The 26,249-nt window shown below is 37.1% G+C and overlaps 1 protein-coding gene across 5 annotated transcripts in view; it reads left to right on the top strand.

The window, feature by feature from the left end:
* Lasp (LIM and SH3 domain protein Lasp) overlaps positions 1-26,249 on the top strand; it is a 179,969-nt gene that overhangs the window by 64,167 nt on the left and 89,553 nt on the right. The window lies entirely within an intron of this gene.

Raw genomic sequence — 26,249 nt, 5'->3', positions numbered from 1 at the left:
TGCACATTGTGCTTGTTCAGACGTTGCTTTCCGTTGTATACTAAATTCCGATTCTTCTTACTTTGTGTTATGAAAGTTTAACTTTTACCATTTGTAAATCCAACGTTGCCACAAGAGTAGCCTCCCTATAATCGTGATCGGCGTGGCTGAATGATAGAGGAGTGAGAGAGAAACATAAATGAGGTCATACATATGACATACATGCCCCTTACTTTCTTCTTTGAATCCTCTATGTATACATCATACAAGACAAATGCTTATCGCAACAAATAATACTGACAGCTTAGTGGCTCTTTGCCCTAATAAGGTTGTCATGATGCCAAATAGAAGATTGGAATAATGCGTCCTTGTAAATCACTTTTGATTTGAATCTAAGGGTAACTATGGCTTATTTAGATGACAATCTCGTGTGAAGGGTTGTATTCCATTAGAGCACTCAGCTGACTGTTCAGCACCAAAGAAGAGAGGAGTTTATTAGAGGAAGCAGCTGTGAGGTTTTTTTTCAAAGAATATTCCGTTTCATTTTCCCATTGCTCCACTATTTATTCATAATATCTAACCAAAAAATAGACCAAATTTAACCAATTTGAGTAGTCTACCGTTATGCTTATAGGCCCAGTATTGAAAAGAACGAAAAATAGCTGACAAAAGTAATGATAATTTCAAGCTCAGCCAAAGGTCCCGGGTTCGATACCTGGTCGTGGAACAATTCTTAGCCACCGGCGTGGCTCAGTCGGTTAAGGCGCTTGGCTGCCGGTCTGAAGTTGCGCTCGGGCGAGGGTTCGATCTCCGCTTGAGCTGATTATTTGGTTGGGTTTTTTCCGAGGTTTTCCCCAACCGTAAGGTGAATGCCAGGTAATCTATGGCGAATCCTCGGGCTCATCTCGCTATCACCAATCTCATCGACGCTACGTAACCTCATAGTTGATACAGCGTCGTTAAATAACTAACTTAAGAAAAATCTTCCCTTGAAATGATTTAAGCCAGCTTTACAGGGAGATATACCTGAAAAATCCAGATTTATATAATACACGTAACTGTTTCGATAACAGAAAATTACGATTTAAGTGTCTCAGGATTGGTGTGCACTCAGTGCTGGGGGTCTGACGATGTCAACTCATTTTAGATACGTTGATTTAAGGAGAAAATTGATACCGTGGCCTGGTATAGTTCCTGGGTAGCTCATTCAGTAGAGCGTTGGGCGCTCAGTCAAAAGTCTCGGAATCGATACCCGGACCTGGAACAATTTTCCCCTTGAAATTATTGAATTCAGCTTTACAGGGAACTATACCTGAGAAAGCTAGATTGGTAAAAGTAATAATATTTCAGCATCCAGTGCATTTAAACTTGCATTGTCTTTGGTATCTAAAGCCGAGCGCTTGACAGCTAAAAGTCGCTGGTTTTTCTCGTTTGATAATCAGCTTAATACACGTTGCAAATTTGTATAGGACATATTATTACACAGATGACTGCACGAGCGAGAGTATGGTTCCTAATTTCCTTATAGGTCGTCTGTCCAGTCTTCATAGTGGCGAAAAGTTACTTGGAGTTAGAACGAAGTAATGACGGAATTTGTTATAGAATTTTGTTTTTATTCATATTTATTCATGTACAAAGGGATGTTTTATAAGTAGAACCCACATTGTGTCAACTGTTTGTTTCTTATTACTTGGAAACCGGAATTATACTTTTCCCTTCAAAAATTCATGGCTATGGTAACCACATCATCGCTGAGGACGGCTAAACTTGTATTGTTCAATAGTTCATTCTTGAAATGCAGAAATAAAAAACAATATCCTACAACTCCAATGCTTCCAACTTAATAGAGAATTTCGCACGATTACGTTTATAAAATAATACCATTATTAACCTCGTTTATAATGTGTTTGCTTTGGTCACAAATTAGCACATTCATTATGTGCAGTTATCTTGAATATTTTTGCTATTTGTTGCCTTTTGGTAACTGGTTCTTAGGTGGAATAATAAATTCTTCTCAGGTTCTCAGTCAGGAAAATTGGATAGTTGCTTTCAAATTTTCCTTCAATCCTTGAAGAAGATGGCGGAGCTAGTCGTCGAGAGCTTGGAAGCAACTATCCAACGTACCTGGCTGAGAACCAGAGAAGAGTTATTACATATCCAACGCCGGGAAAGTCTCTAGTCCTACATGGTTCTTAAATGTTTGTGATCCTTCCTTTTAGAGCAGTGGTCGTCAGCACTCGCTGAAATGCGTAAAGAGTATTCGGTGCAACATCACATGCCCCGTCGTGCAGCAGTCAGAGAGGGAAATAGCGCGAGGAGAGAACATATCCGCCAACAGCTACGGATGCTTCATAGTGCAGTCTCTTAGCCGCGGGTAAGAGACGCTAGCCCGAGGGTGCTATGTGCTGATGACCGCTGTTTTAGAGTATTTTTAGTAGGTTATTTTAAGACTCTTTATCAACATCTAAAATATTTAGCGTCTGAATGAGATGGTGATAATGCCGGTGAAATGAGTCCGAAGTCCAGTACCGAAAGTTACCCAGCATTTGCTTATAGTCTATTGGGTTGAGGAAAAACCCAGGAAAAAACCTCAACCAGGTAACTTGCCCCGACCAGACGCGCTAATCGTTACTCTACAGGTGTGGACTTAAGAGTGTCGTTAGTAGCGTATTAGTATGATTAGCTTTCAGATCCACATTTCTTTGGATTTATTCTCAGATAATTATGTGTCGGTGTTTTTAACTCTTTAGTAATCTACTCCACTACTGCTGCTGCAGTTATGAATACTGCATATTCTAAATATGCGGATTTACACACACACTTGAGGGCAGTGGAATTTTAAATATGTAAAAATATTGTGATTGTGGCATATAAAGATTTGGATTCCGTGTCGTACACTTCAGTCACGTAAAGTAACGTTATCTCTGTATGGGAGGGATTGAGACAATTTGTTCCACATTCACGTTCTACTCAAGTAAACTTCGTCATTCACCTAGAATTATGAATTCGGCCTTGCAGGTGTAGCACCACCACAAAATCGTCATTAGGCATCGGAAGTTAAGGCACTAAAAATGGCGCCTACAAAGGCTCTAAAAACAACAAAAATAGGGCAATAAAAGGCATTGAAATTATACTGAATCACACATAATTCATAAAGTAGACATCCATGAGACCATAAGTAACTTAACAAAGTACACTGGAAAAGTAGTAACATGGACTTGTTTCACTTGTACTTATTGATCCACAACTTCGTCTATAATTTGAGTTACAATAAATAACAAGCAACTTTTCAAGATTAACGCACAAACTTCTGTCACGTTTATTGGACGATGATTAATGTAACAACAATGAGACGTCGGTAGAGCCGCGAAGTCCTACCAGCAAGCACCGTCTTTGTCCACCACAAATTATAGTTGGACTCACGGGATTCGAAACCGGGTTATCAGCGTGGAAATCCAACGCTTCATGTATTCGACTAGTACTGATATTTGTTGTTTTAGTCAACCGTACGAACCTCACAAGTGACACCAATAAGGCATCACTCATGAGGCAATTAAGCCAGGAATTAATAGGTCAGTGCTGGAGTCAGATAGCAGTGCTAGGTAAGGACAAGATCGATTCGGGAATAAGGGAAACAACAACACTGCATTGCAACAGGTTTTCCCATATCTATGGCTACTATAAGAACTGCAATTTCGAACGCAGAAATGAATGCAGTATTCTTGAGTATTCATATAAAAAAGGCAAAGAAGATATATATAAAAGCAAGAAAAGGGCAAAAAAAAGTACATATTAAAGTAAAAAAAAAAGGCGTAAACGGCAAAAAAGACAAAGGCAAGATCAAACTTTATCGGAATGCTTCATTTCTCATGATTAGTGCACATTTACTAAAAGCCTTTAAATATGAACATTAATAAAATGGACATTTTCCTAAACATCCGATGTCTAGTCATCACTTTAAATGACTAAGTCATTTCGTATATTTCATACTCGACATTTTGCAAAGACTTTAAATTATCACTATAAAGGTTTATGTGGTTATTACGGTGAAAGATCACTTCGTAAGATATCACATAATAAACAGAATTTAGAACGAACACACACACACATATACAGTTCCTGTGGAAGTGAGTTAAAATATCCGCTGCTTTATAGGGAATCGAACCCGCGTCCATTAGATTTATGTGATATAACTAGTCGCAGTAGGTCATCACTTTACCTAGTGTATTCAATGGAGCCTATTTGCTACTCGTGAATAGCATTTGTGCCACCAGTTCGACGAAATTTGTTCCATTCCCAACCAGGAAAGTGGGAGAAAATCACCATACTAACCCAATCCCATGTCAGCTGGTGACAATTAAAATTTTTGCGGTTAAGCTGACGGAGAAATTGTGATATTTACCGAAGCTTTTAATATCAGTGTGAGTGACTTTTAACATATAGCAACACCATGGTTTGTGCATAGTCAACAGAGAAGGTTGACGCGTTAACGCATTGAGATATGAAGGTCAGATGTTTCTGTAATGTGTTCACGTACCCGTATTACTCTTTAAATGAAGAAAGTGAAAATATTTATGTAGTTGAGGTTGCGGTGTTAGCAGTATGCAGCATAACAATTAATTCCGGATTTAGTTCTACGCGTAAACTACAGCATCGTCGGAAATTGTTGCTGGCCTCTTGAGTGCGTCGATGTCTCTTCTGCTAAGAACCCAAGTAATGCAAAGAATGAGTATAATATTATGTAATTGATGGCTTTCAGAGAACTTCACTTCTCTTTCGCCTGTCCATTTTCGTCAGCTATGTCTTATATCAGTTTTCTCGTTATTTTCCTTTCATCTCGTCTCTCATTTTCTCTTCATTTGTTACATCGTTTTCCTTCCATTTGTTTGTCTTTTTTCTACTTTTCATCCGCCCTATTAGTTTTTTCTAATTTTTTTTCCTTTTTGTGTTTCTGTTGTACAGTATATTGTTACATTCGGTAACATAACATTGGACGTTTTGTGTATATAGAAGCGCGGAATTCCATAATGCCGTATCACTTATTTTTATCATTGAAACTGTAATCGATTTCAATACAATGTATACATTGGAACCCCCTGAAATCTGCCCTCTCCCCTTTCGCACGCACACACACACACACACACACACACACACACACACACATACAGTTCTCCTAAGTAAGAGATTTTTTTTCTAGAATTTATTTTGTTTACCATAAAAACCTTATATTATCACCTTATATCCCTGGTAACCTCCGTTCGTGTTCGAACAAGAGATTCATCTCTACTTGACGGCTGACAATAAGTTGATTCTGTATTTCACCTGTTCCTGGATAACTCGGATAAAACACCTACCTCAAATTAGGGAATTTTAAAAGAAATATCCTTCCTAAGAAATGCCATTCAATCGAAAGTGGAGAGATTGGTGTTTGCATACCTCTATGATTAAGGCATGGAGACTTAAAATTTTGCCATACAACAGCACAAACAAGAAATCAACAAATTGCTTCCTGTTTCAGAAATCATTGTTACTTTAATAATATACGCATCAAATAAACCGCCTACTGAGTAGAAAATGGTGGCTAGGAGAATATGGCACACAACTCAATCTAGAAATATAAAAAAACTCAAGATTTTTTAATAAATATTGTTCATTATTCTCGTATCATTAAGACTTGAAAATTAATCAAGAAATTAACTCATGAATGTAGGCCTATGCGTTCATTTTGAATAAGTAGGCTGATAATGCTGTACAGCAAAACCAATTTTCACCTAAACTTAGCTGTTACATGTGTTAATGGCCATTAGAAAAACATCAGATTGCTAAGACAGGTTTCACTCTAAAATTTGAAGCTATCAGTGTTGCGTTTTTAGGTATGTAGACTTCTCTGTTTAGTATACTGGCGTAACGTCGTAATATGTGTAATTAAAACTATGGTTTTCTGTACTACCTGTTTCCCAGATGTGTCTTGACAGTAGTGCATGTTTTACCTAATCACTTACGAGTACTGCTATTCCTATTGTATTACTGCGCCATTATTGTCATAGTGTAATAATTACTGTGCAGCCCTCGTATTTTAGAGAAGATGCATTAATAAATAATTAAAATCACAATTAATGTTTAATATCTTCGAATGCCATAAAAAATAATAGAAACGTGATTCAGTGAAGCTAGAAATGTTGTACTGAAAGTCGGACGATGTGAAAGTGGAGTGTTGAAGGTTTGCACCAAGACGGCCCTGCACTTTAAATTGCTGTCTCGTGACGTCAGCAGCGTGACCCCGCGCTGACAGCTGACTCGCTTCGTCGTGTCCCGGAACGTGTGCGGCTTGTTTTTCGCTTTTGAGGAAGTTTCATAGAGTCGGAAACGAGCATATTGTCATTATAACGTAGAAACTGGTTTGCTAGTTATTTCCATCCGAACTCTGAACAAGTACTTTTATATAAACACCTACGTTACGCATAATCATAACTCCACGGACGTTAACACAACAGATATCGGAAAGTCTCTACCTTAGCGTGTACAGTATAAATTTTTTAAGTAGCAAAAAAAGGATGAGCATCCTTACCTCTTCTCATATAGAAATAAACACGAATTTACGATGCTATAATATAGTCATAAATTTTACGCAGTAATAAATATATTTTACGTAAAGTGGGGTATACGAGTAATTATTGATATTTCTAAGTAAAACAGAATAACAGTATATACTTTATCTTCAAGGATGGTCATTTGACCCATTTCTTCCCTGCTTATATGGGAATTGTGAATAAACATCACATAATCGCAATAAACAGGACTCAATTTTCATGATGATGTTGCAAGCTCACTTAAAAAAGGAACACTCCGTCCCTTAAGGAGAGAGGGACAGAGATACTGCATGTGTCCACTTCCCTGTAGGCTTATAGAGAATCGAACTCGGACCAGTTTAAACGTGACTACTCGGTTCACAATGGAGAACTTGTATTACAGACTATGTAGTATTTTTGTCTAAAATTCTGACGAGTTCTACATTTGTTTACCATCTGGGGAAGGAAAAGAGAAGTTGGAATATGTAATACAGCGGGGGACAATGTAGCAGTTGATGTCTAGCCAAACTCATGACTGAACTGCAGAGACGTATGGGAGATTTATCGTGACACATAAAGTAAGAAAGGAGGAATCATAGTAGCATAAGTGCCACGTATTGTTCGCTCAGAAAGCTGTTGCCTTCTAGGAAGTTGAAGACGATCACTAATGATGAATTCGATTTTGATCGTTTCTGTTCGAAAAGGGAAGTTAAAACATATGTTCCGATTATAGCATGGAATTCAAACGTTTTTTTTTTTAAGAATACGAGATATCAATTTGTATGAGAAATGTACATACCTTATTGATGGCATTTACATTACATGTCTAGTCCTGTAGTCCTGAACATCATTGTCAGCATCATGCGATACTTTTGGGATAAAGTGGTTCTTCCAGCATGTGTAATTGTATTCTTTATCATAAATATACAGAATGTATAGAAACACCGACAACGCTTAGTATGTTGGACAAGACGGTAAACTGATCATTTTCAAGAGGGAACCCATGTCCGGAAATTCATGATTTGGGCGCTGTGAGGCGTCGAAGTTTCATCGGATTGTTTTTGTTGTCATTGATTAGTTATGTAACCCAGTAGCCATCAGCGTAAGGTGGATGACGAACTCCACCTTAACGTTCCTGCGCATGCGCTACATTGGTAGAGGGACCTGTGCCATGGCCACCATGGTCACCTGATTTTATACCTCTTGACTATTTTCTGTGTGCTACTATGAAGACTGTGGAGATGCTACTCCTGTAACATCAGAGGAGAACCTTATCGCATGAATTCACACTGCGACTGAAATAGTGAGCACAAAGGCGCACTTATTTGACCATGTGCGTCAGTCTTTGCACTCTGAACAGGTTTTGTAATTTACTGTACAGTATGATACTCTTGTTGAGTTTCGTAAGGAACTGTGGAACGCACACCCATCACCATGTCTGAACTGTTCTCAAACTACGACGCTCCACAGCGCCCAAACCATGAATTTCTGGACATGGGTTCCCTCTTGAAAAATGATCAGTTTACCGCCCCGTCGAACATACTAAGCGTTGTCGTTTCTATACACCCTGCATACATACGGTATATATAACTTATTCAGACATAATAATGAATCCTGAGTGTACAGGATGATTAACGTGCATCGCCTTGTATCTTGCATACTCTCTGATACGACCATGGACTTGTACCCGTAATAATTATTGGCAAAACAGTTGGAGAGATTAACTGATAGGCGAAAATTCTTGGTTAAATCTGATGATCGTTGGGTACCTGCCTGACTCATTATTCGCAGTGCTGTACTTCGGTATTTCCGTCCTCATAGAAGTAATGCATGTAGATAGTTGTATGTTGTTGTTTTTTCTGCTCCTGTCCATTTATTCCAGGAAAAAGAATTAAAACAACGGTAAGCAGTTCCGAAACGTTGAAAACTGAAATAAAATGTGGTTGAAACATACATATGTTTAATAAACCGGGTGAAGTTTTAATTGCCATTTAAATTACTTCAGTAAATTGCATTTCTTGTTACGTATGATGGAGATTTAGTCGGCAAGTTTTCCTCTCATACCCCTCGAATGACCTTGAACCATCGCTGCCCTCTCCCTCAGCAAGTCTGTGTAATGGGCAAATTATTTTTTATCTTGACGCTTTGATGGCGGTCCAGACACTGAGCTGTCAAACTGAAGCTTGAGCTGGTCTACATAACAAGTTTGCTAATTGTTTGTTATGAATATGAAATGTAGACCTCGCAAGAAATCAATCTTGAGAGTTATCACCCGCATGCTAAATCTTGTCGGGGTTCTTCTTTGCCTGCTCTCTATACTTGTTTGAATGTGAAGTCTTTGTTTTTCAGTACTTATCTTTTAAGTGAATACGTCATTTTATTTTATTACATGTTTCAATATATTTTTTGCACTTTATTTCCTTTTATCTATTGTAACACGTTGGATGAGTTCAGTATAGATAACGGATGTGTAAATCTTCTACCGTAGGGCTCTTGTTATTCTTGGAACTCTTCATATTATCCCAGACACGTGATAAGAGCGCTTGTGTATGCAGTATTCATTATGACACCTGGCGTTCTCAGCCGCTGATGGTAAAGCGTATCGTCAAAACAACATCCTTTGCGGCCAAAGAAAAGTAAAAGGAAACTGGTGAAGACAAATCTGTTTCCAGAAACTAAAACCAAGGAGGATTTTTGAAACGTTGGAGATTTCCACTGTTTGAATGCTCTCACGTCTTCAAACTAAAATAAAAACTCGTTGATTTGTTTTCAGTGCCAGTGTCTCCAGATCAGTTTAACTGGATTGGCTTTCTGCTACGTTATGTTCAAACCTCGACTCTGACCTTTGGTAGGGATAGTGATGTCGGTAAGTTTTAAACAGGATCGGTTTTAAACCAGAATGCTGTTTAAAATGGTTTTTATCACGTTTTATTGGATTGATTGGTTTTATTATGAAATTGAAAAGATTCTTGACACATTAATAAAAGATGAGAATACAAACAGATAGTAATAATAATAATAATAATAATAATAATAATAATAATAACGTAACTCTTAGTTTTCGTCTTCTCAAAATTAAATACTTTCGAGCTAGAAAAACTGAAAGTAAATTTTCTTAACAATACATGCTACAAATGTAATATAGCAACACTAATAGTAAGAGGAATAAAACTTAAAAATAATAAACACCTTTTCTCTTGTCATTTTGAAAACTATCATAGTTATGAACTAGAAAGCAAGTATCTTCCTCATTTCTTGTTGCTACACTAATCTTCCTCAGTAGTTGCTTCATCAGATATTGTAGGCTCTGGATTCACTGGTTCAGAACTAGTGAACTTAAGATTCTATCGTTGCGAGTTCGATCCCGGGCCAGGTCGATGGCATTTAAGTGTGCTTAAATGCGACAGGTTCATGTCAGTAGATTTACTGGCATGTAAAAGAACTCCTGCGGGACAAAATTCCGGCACTTCCAGCGACGCTGATATAACCTCTGCAGTTGCGAGCGTCGTTAAATAAAACATAACATTTAAGATTCCATCTTACCATTACAAGTTTCTCCAACCTTTCAAGACACAGTCTATTTCTGAGTTTTATAAGAATGTTGCGATGAGGGGACCAGTTACTTTCGCATGCAGCCGAAGAAGGTGGCACATTTATTATTCGCGAAGCAATTGAATGTAAAGCCTGTCCAGAACATAAACCTTTCCACCACAGACTCCTGTTTCAAAATGATTCCAAATGCTTGAACGAGGTCTCATTGTACTCATGAGCTTACACAGTACAGTATCACGACACGACTGGTTACGGACTACAAGAACCGGCCGCGTTGAACTGATCATGGATTTGTGTACAAACAAGAAATCCAACGACCAGCAGCATACACCAACAACCCTAGCGCCTAGCACACGGAAGTAGAACGCCCGGATGTGTATGCAAAATGAATGGCATATATGATGATTGGATTGCATTCAATAAATCCAATTAATCCTAGTAAACAGGTTTTTAAACCCATAAACCCCATCCTATATGGATTTAAACGGATTAAAACACTTTTTTTTACATCACTAGGTAGGAAAAAACAGGCTTTTCAAAAGTAAAAGATAAATTTAATTGCTTATATTTTCTTCATTTTCTACACAATCGTAAAAATTCTGGTATTGGCATGGGATTTTTTTTGCATTACTATGACAATTTTTTTTTTTTGTTTCTGATTGTTTTGGTGGTGGTATTATCAGCCAGTTATTAACCCAGCAGAGTATGGGGCTATCTGAAGGAAATTGTTCTTGAGCAAATCTACGACAATTGATGAGCTGAAAGACTTCATCGTACACAATGTAACACGAACTCAGAGCTGATGGATAGGACATTAATTGAGAGGGGCTGTTACTTGTAAAAGAACTAAATGGTGGATACATACAACATCTAACTTACTGCAGTGGGTGGTGATGCGAAAAATCGCGTTTCTTGTGTAATATGACAGTGCCAGAATTTATAAGACAGTTATAGAAAATGAACATATATAAACAATTAAAGTTACTTATTTAAAAAAAAAATAAACAAATAAAATATAGCCTATACAGTATATTCTTATTACAGAGACTGTATCTTTCCCATTATTTCTTTCCCTTTGTCTTCTTCAGCGGTAGTGCTTTTAATCGGATAAATACCGCTGCTTGTGCAAGTTCCTTGTTTATAACTCATACAAGAATAGGATCCAACTCTTGTAGTTCCCAACGAAAAAAACAGTTTTCGAACGCCGCCATTTTTCCTACAATCGATATGAACATTGCGGTGTAAGTCTTTGACCACGACGCTCTGCGGTGCGGGAAGCACCTACAAAGCTATTTTTTTTTTCTGGGATATGGACGATTAAGTTCTGGGGATAAACTGACAAGACTGTTTAGCAAGTCACAATGATGAGGGATGGGATGATCAGAGGAGAAGGTGGAAATATGGGCTACCATTTTGTTTTCCTCATAATAATGGAAAATGATGTGACATATTGCTTGGAAATCTTTATTGGCATACAAAGTAATTATTCATATACAGTTTGTCCAGTCTTAAAGATCAATAGTTGCAATAGATGTTTGTATATAATTACTTTTTGAAAGAAAGACGAACTGGTCCTCTACAGGTAGTGGGGTCTAAATATGGGCCACCACAAAAATTTGGAAATAAAATTGGAAAAAATAAAGAAACATAAGTAGGAAACCTGTGTCACATCAGTGGCAGTATTCTGTAACAAATAACTCAAATCACGATAGTGAAAATACGGAACGTGTTAATGTGCTGGTAATATGGGCTACCTATCCCATATTTGACACATAGCGATGGCCCATGTTAGCATCGACTCAAGAAGGTTTCTAAGATTATATATGGAAATTGTTTAAATAAATATTACTCTTATGCCATGTGATAGAGCTATTCTTAATCAGTACAACACATCAAGCGTGATTTCTAAACACTAAATATATTTCTTTCAATAAAATTGAAACTACATACCTGCAAAAACTTTGAAATTGATGAAGAACACACCACATAGCCTAAACACCACAAACGCAAATGATTTGTGTCTTTGTGCACGCAGACTAATGGACACGAGATATACTTTTAGAGATTTTTCGTTAGGTAACAACACCATATTATAGTAAAAAATGAGGTAGCCCATATTACCACTCCTAGCCCATATTTCCATCATCTCCTCTACTTTTGGTCGAGAAGGATATTTGTTGATTAAACTTATCCGTCTTGCAACGATTTCTTCTGATTCGTTACAATATAACCGCTCAACATCGATCTTCAGTAAACTATGATAGTTTCCTAATGTGTCTATCCTAGATGCTGTCTTCAACAACCAACAAAATATTCTTTTAAGGCGTTACCTCTCAGAGATTTTTCATGTCAGGCTTCTGCAGTATAGTAATATGGATGAAATGTAGACGTACTAATTGCGTAAAATACCTTTAAAAATAAGTCGCTACTAGTTCCGCTTCCAAAAGTGAATTTTATTAATCAGTTACGCGTCTCACTTGTAACTTAATCTTGAAAATTCGACACTTTGAATTTACCGTCGGGCCTGAAATTTAGTTTACAGAGTCATGTCATCGTATGAATTTTGATTTTATGTATGCATGTGTAGCCTATACTATATTTCCAAGCATATGTGTTCAATTATTATTCTTCTGTCATTACTAGGCCCGTGGCATTGGTAGGCTATATTTGTATTAGTTTGAGGTCGATTGAAGCTGAACATACGACGCCGGACGTGTTTCAAGTACAGGCAGCGGAAGCGAATTTGACACACGCCTAAGCAAGCACTTTCCGTGTTTTGTTTAAGATTATTGCGTATTATAAAATCAAGACAATACAAGCATTGTACATAAGGATAGAAGGAATCATACAGAAACGATGCAGCTTCCATAAGTAATGTCCAAACTCTTCCTGGTGACCGAAATATTAAAAAACAGTGTGAATATATTTCATCTAATTTTGGATTTATCCTCTTTACAACAGATTACCTCGAAAAGACTGGTGTGAAATTGGTGGAGCAAATTTCGATAGTAACTGCCGTCTCAAAAGTGAATGATCTGCAAGATGATACAAGCAAAAAGGTGTGTGCGAAAATGAACACAGTAAAAAAAAAAAAAAACAACGTTTCAATTCATTATGCAAAATTGCAAGAGTTTTGTCAGATGACAAATGTGATTGTTATTAACTTGATGTAGAAATGGATGATGTGAAATATTTTACATATGCGCCCTTGGTTTCAGCCGATGTAGAACGCAGTTTTTCCACATACAAGGTTGCACTATCCGACACTCGGCGAACATTTTCATTTGAAACTTTGAAAATAAATGTTGTTCTTTATTGCAGCAGGAACCGAAACCGGGCGAACAACATGCGAGAAAAGTAAGGCACGGAATAGATGTGATAAATAAATTAATGTAACAGTTAAATATAAGGAAAGCAAAATTGTACGCCATAGGCTATACGTTTTCTGCTTTCTAAAACTGTAATGCGAAACTATAAATATGGAAAAAAAAAAAAAAAAAAAAAAAACCACACACATTTTTCAGACTTCTGTTTTAGCATATTTGTGACAATTTAAGTATGATTTCCAACAAATTATTCTCAACCTCACCAACATTTTAGACCTTTCCGATATTAACCCTTATATATAATGACTGTATTGTCTTGATTTTATAATATACAGTAATCGGATACAAAACACGGAACGTGCTTGCTTAGACGTGTGTCAAATTCGCTTCCGCTGCCTATACTTGAAACACGTTGACTACATTCTGTCCAGCGTCGTATGTTCACCTTCAATAGACACCAAAGTAACACAAATATACCGATGTCACGGCCCTAGTCATTACATGGATATTCTCCTTGGTGTTAGTGTGACAGCGTTTTTAGTTTGTGTTGGTATTTTACTTGGGCCACTATTAAATTTTGCCTATTTTACAAAACTTTAAGGTAATGATCGCAAATAATCCTTGATGGTGATGTGCCCTTTAAACATCATTATCGGTCCATAATTGAAGAGAACTTTAATAAAGAATTATCGTTATCATATAGGCCTTGTATTAATGTGTCCGTGAAGCATGTATGTTTTGAGACTTAATTTCGTTAGTTATTCTCGTCTTGCAATGGTAATTAGACTTAAAGTGCCAAACAAAGTACGTTGTAGTTTTATATGTGATCACGAGACAAAATATATTTGCACTTCAATTAACTTTGTCTTTCTAAAGGTGAAACTACTGACGTGGTAGATTCTGCGCTTCATACCCATGTTTCCTTTTAGTCGTCTCCATATTCAGCGGCAAGTCACATACGATACCTTATGCGTGCTGGAGGACATTATTGCTCCAGTTATGGCAGCTTTCGTAAATATCAATATACGACGTGGTCCTCAGCTCGAAGGAAGCCGTATCGCCTTCGGCTAGATTTGAATCCGCAAGTTTCGTATCCTTAAAGCATGGTAGCTACCAGAACACAAAGAATGGCATACATTAAAAACCGTATAATAGTAAGTTATTTGAAAAGTAGCGTACTGTTGGAAACATCGACATGGTGCTATATGGAGCAACGATTGACTTGTATGTATCTCAACTGTACTGGCCATAAGCCAAAAGCTTTGCTCTGAATTTTATGATACAGTAATCTTTGTCGAGTGGGAATGCGTAGGCGAATAAGTGGTTTCTATGACGTTATACTTGAGATTTTTGTTTAATAATAATTCATGGTGGACTAACTTGGAGACGTTTCTATTCTAGCTCAGCCGAGGAAGTTACGAATGCTGTCTCGAATAGTAACTTGAGGAATGGCTTAAAATGCCATTAACAATTATATCAGACCCGTGGGCCGTGCCTACCAGTGATGCATGGGGTGACCCTAGATCCACATGCAGGATAACAGCACTGCAAATGTCGATGGAAAGATAAATTACAGTCTGTCTTCATTGCTAAGGACAAAAAAATATTTCTTATGTGAAATAAAATTCCAAGAAACTTGACGTAAAATATCACTCGTCCAGAAATTAATATATGCCCACAGCGACGATGCTCATTTTCAAGTTTCCCTCCCTTGCCTCCCCATTCATCAGAGTATGAATTTAAAGAGTGTGGGTTTAGATAATAGCAAAAAATTATGCAGACTTAGTGTTCGTAGGCGATGTATAAAATACCTAACCAGTTTTATCAGTTCTGATACAAACTCTTGCTCAGACTAGGGATGGGAATGTATCCGCTAGCATGTTCAACATTAAATTAATTCTTAGACTTGCGGAAAATTGAATTAGGGCCCACTTTAAACTGCTACTTTCATTAAAATAGTGTACTGATAAAAATTAACAAAGTTTCTCCAAAACAATTACACATAATATGTTTGCAAGTTTAGTTATACAGGATGATTCACGAGGGTTTACCGTCCCTTACGGAGCTTATTTTCGAAGACATTCTGAGCAAAAAATGTATAAACATTTGCCCTAATCTCAATATTTTCAAAGTTACATTAGTTTTGAAGTTGTTAGTAAAATACCGTTTTTATTTACTTTTACTGTTAAAAAAATATTACAAATAGAGAATGAACTATTCAGAAGTGTCATTTCTTTAATTGGCTAGTGTTCTGAAGCTAAAAATGTGTTGCTAATTCCTTTGCACAGATTTTATTCTTCAATTTTTAACTAAAAATGACATCATTCTTACCCACTTATCACAAAAATTGTTACAAATTATACGACTTTAGTAACTTGATTCTTTAAATATTAATTCTGCATCCAACTTACAGTCTTAAGAGTGTCGTGATTTGTAACAATCGTTGTGATAAATTCGTAAGAAAATGTAATTTTGTAGTTAAAATCGGAAAAAAAAAAAAATCTGTACGAAGCACCTATGGAATTCACAAATATTTTTAGCTTCAGAAGAAATGATACTCAAGAATAGTGGTATTTTACAAACAATTTTAAATTAGTGTAACTCTGAAAATATTGAGATTAGGACAAATGTTCATATGACACTTTTTGCTCAGAATGTCTTCGGAAATAAGCCCCGTAAGGGACGGTAAATCCTCGTGAATCACTCTGTATATAAGCATGCACTATACTATCTATACCTATCTGAATGGAGTGAACCTGTAACGAACATAAGCAATTAATATTGTTCGTTTTCTAAACTATTATTTAATTTTGGAAACTATTTTAGCAGTACAGAACGCCCATTCGGTTTTGCTGGACGGCATTGTACTGAGATAGTCATAGCCAGTTGAAATTTAACTCTTATTATTTAATCTTAAAAAATAGTATTTCTTTTCTTTATACGGGTATTCCTATGCTTCGGATTTTACCAGGAACAGTTAAAAATCTATCATCAGTTGCCAACTGAAGTTTATCTTTTGACAATTTCATCTCAATCTTTATAAGATAACATGCATAAAACGTGATCTGTTCTGTTTTGCTGTACTAAGCTTGAATTATGTTCAACGTTATCTGAAGGAGAAGTGTAATTTTCATTATACCTTATAGTCAGTGCTGTAAAATCCATGGCGCTACAGCCCATGAAGGGCCGTAGTTGGAAAAAGTTTCGTACTGGAACTCTTCAATTTCAGAAGCCCCCAGATTGCTTCTTAAGTAGCTTCTTTTTTTTTTACCGGCTCTCACTTTCTGCATGCAGTTTCATTTGTTGTCCGCCTTCCTGTTCGCAACCAAGACTACATATATGAAAATTAAGCTGCTTGCTCTTGAGATGATTACAGGACAGTTCCTTTCCTTCGTCATAATTTCAGCCGTAGCATTAAACGATCTTTCACATTCTGATATAGATATAAGTAAGTTTTGAGTTCCTCTGATTATTACTTTCGACAAATCCCCTGAAAGCATGGATCAACTTTCGATTTTCTGGTAAATCGAAAAAAGAATAACATTAATCTGTTTACACTTTTGTCACCAAAAGTGATATCCATATCAGTGTCAGGAAGCCAAGTTTTTTTTTTTTTTTTTTTTTTTTTTTGAACAATACTCGTACTTAAGTCTCTCATAATTTTGATTCCATCCTCTGATTTACCTTGTTTCGTTCATTATCCACATTAGAACGAATGCCTGACTGATATTAGTGAGCTTGAAGTTTCTTGCTAAACTCCTAAAAACTGGCCACAGTCGATGGAAATTACTGTATAGTTTGCACATAAACTTGTTTCTTCGAAAACTATTTTTGCGCAGCAGCCTGAGGTCATTCGACCCTGGCACGCTAAGACTTAGGAGATCGCTACTGCAGAGGTTATATCAGCGTCGCCGGATGTGCCGGAATTTTGTCCCGCAGGAGTTCTTTTACATGCCAGTAAATCTACTGACATGAGCCTGTCGCATTTAAGCACACTTAAATACCATCCACCTGACCCGGGATCGAACCCGCAACCTTGGGCATAGAAGGCCAGCGCTATACCAACTCGCCAATGATGTCGACTCAGCCACTGTTGATGTCTACCGTAGCTGTAGACGAAACGTCTGTCTAGATGTAGTATAGCCATTAGACCACAGCCTTTTACCCGGGAAAACTCTCACCCCAATCTTTAGAACAGGGGTCGTCAGCATAGAGCACGCTGGGGCTAGCCTCTCTTACCCGCGGAAAACGCAGTGCACTGTAGTGCTCTCGTAGCTGCTAGCGGGTATGCTCTCTATCTCTCCCTGTTGCACGACAGTGCACACGGGACGGCACCGCGTACCCATTGCACATTTCAGCGAGTGCTGACGACCACTGCTTTAGAAGGTTTAACTTCCGCCTCAATTTGTAGACTCATCCAAAGTTTATCAACTTCACAACACACAGCACGTCTAAGAACGTTTCACAACCAACCGCTCACTTTCCTTAACAAAATAAGCACACTTGTGTGAAGACCAGCATTTAGGACACGAACAACATGATTGTACAGGTAGTTCTGTTTCTTTACTAGAAGTTAGTCTACGGAGATCATGTACTGAACAATACTTTTCACAGTTTTCCCTGTGTTCACACATGCAGCTGCAGTCTTGGTCAAAATTGTGATAATTATTTCGTGAACATACCTTATATTTTATTTTATTTTGTTTATTTATTTGGATGCAGTGCGTTACAATTTTGAATGACAGCATTGACCTCCGGTCACATAGCTATCACTCATCAACATACAATTTATATTTATACATAAGTAAACCTTGTTACATTATATGCACACATACGTTTTAAAATTTATTTTACATGTCTTTTAACTTATTTATTTCCCTCACTCGTTTTTCTCTTACTTTCCATAAGTATGTTCCTAAGGATTTTATTATCTGTTCATTTGTAATTCTTGATATTTTGACTAAAATAATTTCATTACTAAAATTTAGCCACTCCCTTTTCATAAAACTGCGTTCACTCCAATCTGTCTTGACACATGTTAACAATATATTCTTTATAGTTTCTATAGAGCGGGTAGAAGAGAAAGTGACGTTACTTCCTGTAGTTCAGTGGTTCGTCGCCGAGTGGCACTACCTCTGTTTTCCGACCGCAGTTTCAGGATCGGTATTCGAGCGAATGCAAAAGGTTTTTAAAAATAACCCATTAGATAAGAATGTATTGTAGAGCACTTTGTTACAAGATCTGTTCTGGTTTCAGAATTATCATCTGTATGGAGATTTTTAGTACGATCGTAGGAAACTATTATTTCTAATGCTTTAATATCTTGCGACATTCCTCCTGACGCAGCGGGAGACTCCAATGCATTGTGCTTCAGGACGTCCCCACATCACGTTTCCCAAGGCTTCGCAAATGGGTGGAACGCGCACGCTTTCTGGTTTATACATTCCTTACATCACTTGCACGTTGCTTGGAAAACCCTCTCTTGCCCAGAAGAATGGCAGAGTGGGTCAGACAGAGTTGGCAACGGCGAACATAGGACTCGACAACCTTTCTCGAATACGTGACCCCGGCACAAGAAAACGGATGCTCGAGTCTCCAGCAGGAATCCAGGACATTTCTCTCTGCAGGAGGTTATTACGAAGATTTATGACATTCTGTTACCCTGAAAACTATAAGTTAGTGGTAAAATTTTGCTTTTAAAGTAGGTATGTGGGTAATACAGCCATTGTGATGCAACGCTTATTATCTTGTACCAGGCGAAGTGGAGAGTTACGTGTCACTGGGTGTTAAAAATGAATGTTCACTTCTTATAAAGGTGATGTAGTAAAATTTTACTTGTTGTGCAGTATGTCTTGAAGTTAGCTGTGACCTAAAGAATCTCAATTAGTTACACGTACTGTATTCATTTAACAGTGGATGGGCTCTTGGACTAGCTGAGACCGGAGATTAAAGGCCGATATTTAAAGATAAACTTTTGGTACGTGTAAAGGGTAGACAGACGTCTATTACATGGACTATTTCAACACTCTTTCTTTAGTTTTATTTTACAAATTTTAATCCTTTCCTTCGTAATATTTCTTCTTCTCCGCAATTCTATCCTTCAAAATTTATAATAATCATAGTATAGGCCTGTATTTCTTTTGGTGGTGTCACGACATCCGTTGCAAAGCTTTGAGGAAGGGACTTACTCAGAGAGTTCCTAAATTTCCTTAATGATTTTCATTTATTTTATAATTTTCCCCCACTCTTTCTTGTGCACCTGAAACTGATATTAACCTGTAATTATATAAATATATAGTAGGCTATATACTATCAGAAACTTAAGTTAGGGCCCTTTCACACGGTAGGGGAATTTATGGAAACTGGTTTTATTCGAATCGATTTCTTGCGGACAGCAGTGTACACACGGTTCGACTTTTCTCCGTGCATAATTAAATTTAAGGTACTAGTATACAGGAAAAAGTCGAACCGTGTGTACACTTTTGTCCGGACGAAATCGACTCGAATAAATGCCCTCTTCGAGAAATTCCCACACCGTGTGAATGAGTCCTTATACAAGAAATGAAAGAGAATAATAATATTCTCGAATTTTCCGGTACTCCACTGAATTATCCTTATTTCGCCTCTTTTATTTTAGTCCTCCCCATCACCACTATTATTATTTCTCTGATTGATACCATTTGTCGTTTATCACCACCAGCACTACCGTTATCATCATCACTATTTCTCCAAAATCTATTCCATTTGACGTTGATCACTGATAAGATACCGTTAGGCTACTACAGCAGTGCAAGCACAATGGAATTTTTTAGTGCAAAGTGATTATAATATACAACAAACCCCAATAACAGGAAAGAAGATAGTACGAGCCTTATAAAAAGCAAATGTGTTCATTTGCGTAGTCTAGAATTAAATGTCGGTTGACTAGTACACTGTAGTCCTAAATAGGACTATGGATGCTTCTTCGTCGAATTAGAAATACACAAAGTCAAGTCTGTTTCAAGAGTATTTTTGTACAACCCTGAGATTCTTTGCTGTACGAATGGAATGCCGGAAACTTTCTCCTCACATGAGTTCGTGCAGTATGGAATAGTCTGATTCTAGCATGTATCTTCTGTTTGTTACCTGCACTTCGTTGTGAAAGAAGGGAAGAGCACACAGTTTTCTAAATTCGGTTTTATACTAACATTGTGAGGTTTTTGTTGTTGTTTAGTCAACTTTTCGAAGACAGGTCTGGACCCCACAAGCGACACCAACAAGGAATCACTCATGAGGCAACTAAGCCAGGAGACAATGGGGTATGGTGGCCAGTTCCTTTCCCCTCTATTGCATATATCGCTGACTACATATACACTAATCAGACTTCAGATGTATAAAATGTTTTTCCTCCGACACAGTCGTCAAGTGAGATGTACTGGCTGATTATGGATGCACCTACATATCAGCCAGGACCTCAACCAAAGGTCATAATTATTATGAGATTATTTAGTTTTTCTTTTAAAATATAGTTTTTTTTAATACGATTGCCACTCGAATTTGAAATTTGGAAATTGCGAGACCCGAGAATGCATACAACAGAATTTTATACTTCATTTCAAGTTACGAATGCAACTTAAAATTGAATGGCGAAAACATGATGAGACTTATTTGTATTGTTATGATTATCAGAGACAATGTCCAATTTCAATTTGTCCACACTGAAATGAAGTCCAGATGATGGTAACGTCCTTGTCTCTAAAAGGTCCAATACACAAAATGTTCAATTCCCAAAAGGTCCAATACACAAAATGTCCACTTTCCAAATGGCCCAACGATGTGAAAAGTCCTTTTTTCATAATGTCCATAGAAATGAGCCCCCTTAATTCAAAATTCCCAATTTCCAAAGTCCAAATACAAATTGTCCAGTAACAGTGGTAAATTATTCTTAGCCAGTAAATAAGGATAGAATCAAAAGCAGATCTGAATTTGTAACGCATCTTGCATTGCAGACTTTTCTGCTATAATACTTCCAATATTTCGACGTTCTATTTTGGTTCTCTGAAAGATAGTGATATAAATTTTGTCTGTACAGCGACATAGGCTTATGTTTTTGCGTCAGTATTATTTCTGTCATGTTCAATTTGCCCGAAATTCCTTTAGAGCTCACTTCATGAGAATTTTGAAATTACAGTACAGTTACCTGGTAACATCACAACAGTGAAAACTTAGATTTGTTCAGATTAAGACTTCTCCGGTGGACTTTGTCATTGGACCATATTTCTATAAAAACTATTTTCTTATTGGACAATATGTTTATCTGGACCATATAAGTATTGGACCATTTCATACTTTGGATCATATATGTATTGGACCATTTCGTACTTTGGACTAATTCCTTCTGGACTTTATATCATGGACATTTTGTTGTCTGGACAATTTCTGTTGGACCTTTTAGCTCATTGGATTATTTGCATTGGACCTCATCTCTGTTAATGATTATTTTACATCACATGTCACGGGGTCCTGAAACGTTTCTTTTTAAACTAATTAGACACCGCACCATTTAGGATAGACTTTAAATTTGACTTTCCGTCCGTGCGTGCGTGTGTCTGTGTGTGTGTGTGTGTGTGTGTGTGTGTGTGTGTGTGTGCGTGTGCGTGTGTGTGTGCGTGCGTGTGCGTGTGCGTGTGCGTGTGCGTGTGCGTGTGCGTGTGCGCGCGCGCGCGTTTTTAATGACTGAGTTGAGTTGAATATTTTCCAAACCTTGATTTAAGGTAATTTTAATTACTTCTTCACAGTTCGTAACATTCGAATGTATCGCTGACATCAGAAGTACTTTACAGTTCATACTTGACAGAATTTTTACACTTCAGCATATTCCATTTCCTCTCCCATCTCATATTATGTGACACTTCTTTTTCATCACATCGTTGTCGTCATTGTTACCTCTTATATCTTAATTTCCAACACTTCTCTGCTGCATATTCGTGATTACGTCATCTTTCGGAATTCAGATACCGTAATAGGAAAACAAGAGAAAAGAACATGTTCAGTCTGCCATTCCACCCTTTCCGCATCCGTAAATACGTGATTGGACAATAAAGAGTATTCATGTGATCTGCTGAGGTAAATACCCTCAGAGCGGCTTCCGGGATTTAGAAATCGTGAGGTCGAACCCAAGTTAACTGCTCACGAATGTTCAAAACAATGCGATTGACTAAAATCAGAATTGTCAGCTTTTACAATTTAGCGTCTGTGTGGATCAGTGATACAATAAATTCATCGTTCACTGTAACTAATGTGTACAGTTACTTGTCATTATGAAAGGCATATTCATTCCCTTTTCACTCTTGCTTTTTCTAGGAAAACAGTACTAAAATTATGAAAAACATCTTTATTCTTGTGTTCTCGTTACGTGGTGTCTGTATAGTATGTGCAGTTATCTCGATTCCGTACAGAGATTAGTCATTTCCTAGTAACCGCCGGCGGGTATTTCGGACATGAAAATCGTACCGTGACTTATGGGATCAGGTACTGCTTACAGCAGTACAATTTTTGGAAATATTCAACATTTTTTCCCTTCATTTCTCTATCTTGTATAATAATGAAAATTTGTATGTATAAAACACTGTCCTTCTGCTATATGAAAAAAAAAAATAGTTTTACGATTTAAAAAAAAATTATATATATATATATATATATATTTTTTTTTTTTTTCAGAATTCAAAATGTTGCCAGTTCACTGTGTAGAGATGAAGCGTTTCCCTCGTAACTAAAAAAACTTATTAACTTTTCATCTTCTCTCTCTTTTATTTTATTACTGAAATTCATGTTTACAATATCATGCTCTTTCAACTATATTTCTTAATAAATAATATATTTTTTTTTTATTTTTTGTAATAGAAAATATTTGACTATTTTTTAAAATGAGTTTATTTTTATCAGACTATATATCAAAGGTAGAGAAGTGAATGTATTATAGACATGACATGCATAGATACACACAAAAAGTTTCATCACAGAATGTTGGATAGTTTTTGAGTTATGTGGGAAACTCATCATCACTGCACAGCGAACTGAATTTTGAAAATAATAATAATAATAATAAAGTAAATAATATTTTAAAATCACAAAAATATTGTTTTTTTTTTCTTATAGCAGGATGACAGTGTTTTACACATATTAATTTTCATTATTGTACAAGATACAGTAATGGAGGAAAAAAATGTTGAATATTTCCACAATTTTACTGCTGTAAGCTGTACCTAACCCCTTAAAGTTCAGAATTTCGAAGTGATGATCTGGTTCTCGAAGGAAGATCTCGCATATTATAAATGTGTCCCCGCAACACGATTAAATCTAGTATCGTGTTGCTGTTATTTCTATAATGATTTTCTTTATTTAGCGCTACTATTTTTCCTCGTAAATAAGACGAAAGAAAATAGGGATTGAGGCGGCCATAGTCTTAAGACACTTCATACGATCACATACCTTCGTAATCTCAGATCATTGAGCAATTTAATGGATACACAGACTGCGTTGACCTGCTTCAATTATACCAGCCCTGTCAATGCAGTGAAGAACAGAGTGTGCCCGGCTTCAACATACAATGCTGTAGAATTAATAGACTCGTGAAACGCTGGTAGGTACAATTATTTTTTGCGTACTGATCTCACTCTTAATGCACATTTTAACGCCATACCACACATTTAATAGATATACAGTACTTAGTATTGTGCAGTTCCGACATTTTTTATGAAATTTTCATTGACTCTACCCACGGAAGTAGTCTACTGTATAATGACAAGTAGGCTTATTTGTTTCTCACTAAACAGTTTTACTTCTTAGCTTCTCCCTAACAGTAAAGGCTGGTTCACTATAAACCGGGAACGGAAACGATAACGAGAACGGAAATAATGTTAAAATAAATGTATTTAAATGTGAGCATTCACAATGTTTTAATTGTGAATTTTCACATTTAAATACATTTATTTTAACAATATTTCCGTTTTCGTTCTCGTTATCGTTTCCGTTCCCGGTTTGTGAACCAGCCTTAACAGAGAGACTGTTCACTTACGACAGCAGCCCTAACTAATCCCTGCAACAGTCATGCCTACTATGCGGTTTACGTTATGTCATCTTTTTCTGATTATTTATAAGTACACCGGTATATCACTTTATTTAAAAAAAGTAACTGCGACTGATGCTGAGGAAAATAAAAATCTATATTCATGTATGCAATGGAGGGGAAAAGGAACTGGCCACCTACCCAATTATCTCCTGGCTTAGTTGTTTCATGAGTGATGTCTTATTGGTGTCACTTATAAGATTCAAATCTGTCTTCGTGCAGTAGACTAAACAAAACATCCATGACAACCTATATGTTAAAACAATGAAAAATATTATTAGTACGGTAAACAATATTAAAATTTGTTACTTCGCAACCTGTTTCGGTTTATATATTGCAACTTTCAGAAAATTGATTTTACGTACTCTTAACTGAACTGCTAGTATGTCGACTTTCCATGTTGGAGATCCGTGTTGTAATGCTAACGAGACTAATTGGAAGTTGTGTAGACGGGTATGCTGGGGCATGTTTCCTCAGAGTACTTCAGGTTCACCCGGTATCATCGCACCATTTCTCAGTCACGTCCATCACACTACCTTGAAAGCTAAGGTAAGCATGCCCAGCAGTGCACATTAAGAAGAACTGCGCCTAGAATAGACATATTCCAGTTATAGGACTCCTAGTATGGTGACGTACTTGACACAAAACTATAACTTACCTTAAGACAGTGGTAGCCACCGGTGTAGTTCAGTCGGCTAAGGTGCTTGCCTGCCGATCTGGAGTTGCGCTCGGCGTAGTCTCGATTCTTGCCTGGTCTGATTACCTGATTGGGTTTTATTCCCCGAGGTTTTCCTAACCGTAAGGCTAATGTCCGGTAATTTATGGCGAATCCTCGGCCTCATGTCGCCAAATACCATCTCTTTATTACCAATCCCATCAACGCTAAATAATCTAGTAGTTGATATAGCGCCGTTAAATAACCAACTGAAAAGACTGTGGTCGGCAAAGATGACGTCATATAAAATACAGCCCGCAAAATACAGTGATGAGGAAGGTATAAGAGAAGTCGCGAACACCTTCACTATTGCAAGTTTTGGGTGCTCAGAGACGAACAGTGAACATACCCAAACTAAGAAAAAGTTCAATTAAGTTTATGTCTGTATATATTTGTTCATTTCTTTTCCATTTTTGTAAAAGAAATTGTTTATTTAACGACGCTCGCAACTGCCGAGGTTATATCAGCGTCGCCGGTGTGCCGGAATTTTGTCCCACAGGAATTCTTCTACATGCCAGTAAATCTACCATTTTTGTATGATTTGATTTCTTTTTTCTGTTATATTATACACAATTTAAACGTTAGGATGTGTAATTAACTCGTTAAAATTGAGTCAAGCTGCATGTAGTGAATTTTAACATAGCAACGAGATGTTCGTCTGTCATACGCGAAATTCTTTCAGATTTCACAACCTGATGCTGTCGTGTTTACTTCAACATTGCGTATTTTTTAAGAAGAAAGGCAGATCATGCCTTACCCTTCCAACCTGCTTGTGTGCTAAGGGGTTGACTCGCGATTCAAGAAATGCCGACCACCACTTAAGACAACTGTCACCGATCTACCGCAGTCGGCAGGCACGTTTATCTGCTTATTCGGAGCTATGCTAGGACGTGGGTTCGATTGCCGCTTGGACTGGTCACCTATTTGTTTGTTTGTTTTTTAGATTTCCCCATGGTAAATGAAAGCCATGGGTATTGTAGATTATACATTTATTTTGTTTC

The sequence above is a fragment of the Periplaneta americana genome, chromosome 1, assembly GCF_040183065.1.
Source record: "Periplaneta americana isolate PAMFEO1 chromosome 1, P.americana_PAMFEO1_priV1, whole genome shotgun sequence".
Lineage (NCBI taxonomy): Eukaryota > Metazoa > Arthropoda > Insecta > Blattodea > Blattidae > Periplaneta > Periplaneta americana.
Note: the sequence above shows the minus strand (reverse complement) of the source record. Positions and strands in the feature narration are given on the sequence as shown.